The sequence below is a fragment of the Zeus faber genome (assembly GCF_960531495.2).
Source record: "Zeus faber genome assembly, chromosome: 8".
Classification (NCBI taxonomy): domain Eukaryota; kingdom Metazoa; phylum Chordata; class Actinopteri; order Zeiformes; family Zeidae; genus Zeus; species Zeus faber.
In genome coordinates this window covers 10,592,666-10,597,329 of record NC_137195.1, presented here as the reverse complement: position 1 = coordinate 10,597,329, position 4,664 = coordinate 10,592,666, and positions in this window count along the sequence as shown.

The following is a 4,664-nucleotide window of genomic DNA, read 5'->3' as shown; positions in this document are numbered from 1 at the left end:
CAGCATTCCTGGCCAACAATGGCTAGATTAGTGGACGTGAGGGCCCCCTCGGGGGCACGTATTGTGGCACAGAATACCCTCGGCAGGAACAGCTGGTAGGGGTTAATGGCTACTGAACCTCTCAGCCGGAGCCCTTTCTCTATTGTGTGTTCCGCTCATGGGAAGGAAGGAGGCCACTGACAGCTTCTGGGGTGTGGGGGACCCTCGGAACAGCACCCGGGTCACCCCCAAATGGGGGAAGCAGGGCAGGGGATGGGGGGCGGGGGCACAAGGGAGGGGGGGGGGGGGGCAGCTCGATGCTGGGGGTGGTTAGGGTGGTGGCAAAAGGGAAGTCTCTGAGGACCACAAACCAAAAGCTGCACATCAACACGGGGAACAGTAAAATTAGCATCAGTGTATATTCAGAGGATAATAAGGCTCGCACATGGGGGGGTTGAGGGTGGGGGGCGTGGGGGGGGGGGGCGGTCCCGCGCACATTGGTTGGATCAAGTGACGAGGGCGGCGTCCCCGCATCACATGGTGTGACCTTTACATCCAGTACGGTCACATTACCTCACCAACCTTATCCGTCGCAAGGTTCGCGTCGCCTTCCGGCCGGTCGTCCGCGAGAAGCCCCATGATCCGCACGACGACGTCAGAAGAACCTTCTGGAAAAAAAAAAAACGTATGGGCGACAGCCTCCTCAAGACGGAACGATTACTTACGCAGGATCTCCCAGCATCTTAATGACACTATTGACTTATTTTAGTAATAGCCTGTTGTGTTCCTGGGCTGGGGGGGGGGGGGTCACTCTAATGGGGCTCCTCTTCTGTAATGGCCCCCCTATGCATTAGTATTCAAAGCTGGCCATACACAGGAATAAGCAGCCTTCAGAATCCCACTCCTCAAGCACAAGGCCAGCTCTCCTTCGTACCACCCCAAAAAAAACGTGTGTGGCCTGCCTCGGCTTGTCTCTCAGACATCACAGGGCCAAAGACTTGCCACCCAGAGAAGCCCCCTCTCTCTCTCTCCCTCTCTCTCTCTCACCCTCTCTCTCTCTCTCCCTCTCTCTCTCTCTCTCTCGCTCTCCCTCGTCTCTCAGAGCCGGGGGTGGGGGGGCTGCGCCCCAAAATTAATCCCTCAGCGTCTCACCCCCCGCCGGGCAGCGTGGAGAAGCCCCTCTCCTTGATCCGAGCAAACCCTTCACACCTCTGGCCGCGCTCATTAGACGGCTGATTATGATAGCGCGCCGCTGTAATGTTTAATCGAGTCTGACACCTGATTCGCCGTGTTACAAATCCCGTCATGCAAATTGAGCCATTTGTGTTGTTTGATATGGAGAGATGGGCTACGAAATGAAAGACCGGCGCCCGGAACGAGGCACTGGGGACGTGTGCCCTCTGCTCCCGCCGCCGTGATTACAAAGATGAGAACAAGCATCTTTTCCCCTCCGCTAGTGTATCGTGTCGGGCCGGGAAAGATTAAATTAACATAGCGTTTTTCCTCCCCCTCCCCTCCCCCCCTTCCCCCGGCGGAGCCCAGGAGGACCGAGGGGGGAGCGGTTTATCTCTGGGGGGGGATATCCCCCCCCAGAATAACCGGGGCCAGGATAATGGAAGCGCGCTCCACTTTGAAATCACAGCGGCCACTTAGGTTCGGTGTAAATAATTCAACGGCAAACATTCCTGTCGTCCGCCCTTTCATTTATTTTTTTTCCGTTGTTTGCCCTTTATCGTCCCACTGGCGGTAAACATAGAGCGTACAGTGGAGAAGGTGAAGCGCGGTATGCGTGAGGCTGAACGGGAAAACCGGCGCCGTGGCACGAAAAAATTTCCATCTCAATTGTTGGGGGCAGAAGGGAAGAGCTGCGGCTCTGAAAAGATGAGAGATGGGATGAGATAAGATTGCACTTTATTGATCCCCGGGGGGGAAGTTGTTACGGCAGCTGGGATCCGAAGGATCAGCGGGGAGCAAGGCACCGAAAACCAGCGCGGGGTGATATGAAAACACCATCCAGAAATGAACCAGGCTGCATAGATCCCATTATGCGCTGATCGAACTATGGGTTCATTATTTATCAGGAAACAAATAAATGATGTCAATCAGAGATTTACAGTGGAATTAAATCGTAAAGTCTTGTTTGGTTTATTTGGATGTAAATAAATCATGTTGCTTTTCTTGAAAGAATTAAAAAAAACAAAAAAAAACCCCGACACTCCTGCCCGAGAGAGAAGTGCTGCCTCACTTATCGCCCCCCCCCCCCCCTCTTTTAAACCGCAAACATTTCATTTCCTCATCCCGTCAAAAACGTCTTTGTCGCCGCCCCGTTACCCCCCGGGGCTTTAATCTGAAAGGCAAAGTCAGCTGGTGAGCCCCTTGGTCTTTTATTTTTTATTTTTGTTTGCCTCCGCTCCTCTTCCGCCCCTCTTCCTCCCCGTCTCCACGCGTTTGTTTTCTTTTGAGGGGCTCTGTGTGCCCGTCCTGCTCAGCGGCTCCCCTGTCCCGTTGCCCCCCGTCTCCGACATTTCCGGTTTCCGCTCCGCACGGCAGGGCCGCGCGCCGCGATCTTCGACTCCCCCCCCCCCCCCCCCCCCCCCCCCCCCCCGTGCAAAGACGTTTGCGCCGCTCAAATTAAAAACCCGCTGCGGCTCCGATTTCAGCCCCCCCAGCCTCCGGGCGGAGCGCCAGGCCTGTGCCGCGCGTTTGAGTTATGGCGGCGACGGGCGGGGAGGCTTTCGCGTGAGTCAATCTTTGTCCCGGTGGAAATCTACTTGTTTTTACAAGTTATCTCTGTGGAGAAACACCTGTGCTGAGCAACAGCCCCATTGTTTTCTTCCCCCCTCCTTTACCCACGTCGTAAAAGCGAATTGAGAGACCAGGGAGGCGACGCGCGGGCAGGTTTACCGAATCACTCATCCTTCCTGGCGCCACCGGGCTGACGGAAGACTTTCTGTCGGAGCCGTTCCGTCACAACACGCGCGTCGGACGGCGGATCATTCATTTTGGACAGTTGTCTTCACAGAATAATCTGGGTTGTTTTTTTTTTGTGTTTTTTTTTTTGCATCGGATGGCAACGGATATTCACCTTCTCATTCCCTAAACGGCTCGAAATATCTTTTTCTTTCTCTGTTCAGCGACATCAGAAAGGGGGAATGGCTCCGCCTACGTGTGAAGACATGACCCCCGAGTCAAAAAACCGGGGCACAAAACGAGTTGCTGCTTGATTAACCAGATGAGGTGAAGAGCAGAGGTGTGTAGCAACTCAGCATGAAAAGCCTCCATCCCCCGGGGGGTCGAGCGCGTCGTGTGCACCGAGTGCCGGCGGGCGACCTGCTCCTCTGCCCACCCCACCCCCACCCCTGATAAATATAAACGTTAGTGTTTTCCCAAACTGTCCGGAATATTGTAAAGTTATCGATCCGCTTGTCACGTTTGGTGGCTCCTACTGATGGCGCCGGAATGTGAAAGTAGCCGGGGAACCCGAACGTAAAGATCAGGATTTATTGCCCGGAATCTCTCGAACAATTTTATCAAAAGCCCATTCCGCTGTGACATTTTTTTCTCCCATAAATCAGCGGGGGTGGGGGTGGGGGCTTGGTGGGGTTGGGGGGGAATCTATCAGCGGACAGTAGTGAGAGATAGATGAGCCGGGGGACGAGAGGGTCAGCGGAGATTTTTCACCGGCCCCCTCTCCGACACGGCGGCGGCCCCCACGCTTCCTCACCTTTTATGAATTGGTCTTTTACTGACTGGCCGGGGCTTTTAATTTGTTTTTACGCACTTAGAGGAGGGAGAGGTAAAAAAAAAAAAAAAAAAGATAAAAAAGAAAAAAAACAACAACAAAAAAAACCTCCAACAAGATTCAGACTTTGCACATAGGATAATGTATTGACTGTTAAAGCACTGGCGCGCCGGGCTCTAGAGCGCGCAAACTTTAGATGAATGGTGTTTGGGAGATGGATCTAGCGCCCCGTTATTAATATCCCCGAGATATTCCTCGTCGGCCGCGGCGATACGGGGGGGAACCGTCCCGGATCTTAGAAACTATAATTCAGTGGAAAGATTCCAACGGGGATAAACGGGGGGAAGATCACAAAAGACAGGGCTTGTTGGAGATTCATAAATTATGAAGAGATTGGTGTATGAATGGTATTATCTTAGTCGGATCGACGTCCCTGTCGCCGGGCGGGCGGAGGGGGCGATAAATTGCTCAACAAAATAAAAAAAAATGTAAAAAGTTCCATTTAAACCCCAAGCTCCTCCCTGTATTGTAAAATGGGTGGAGCGCGAGCAGGGGCGCTTTCATGCGCTTGATAGGAAGTTGCCACCAGTGTTTGTGCCATTTGGAGACTTTTTTTTACATTAAAATTAATAATTCAAAACGTCTACATGCTCGAGTGGAAAATATCTAAATTGTGATTTTCACTTGCCTTTTTTTTTTTTCTTTGTGTGTGTGTGTGTGTGTGTGTGTGTGTGTGTGTGTGTGTGTGTGTGTGTGTGTGTGTGTGTGTGTGTGTGTGTGTGTGTGTGTGTGTGTGTGTGTGTGTGTGTGTGTGTGTGTGTGTGTGTGTGTGTTGCGCGGGCTCCAGCACCAGAGTTGTTCTGAGCCCGAAATGTACTTTTTTCTCTCCCCCCTCCTCCTCCTCTGATTTGATTGATTTATTCCTCCGTCATTACTCTCCCTG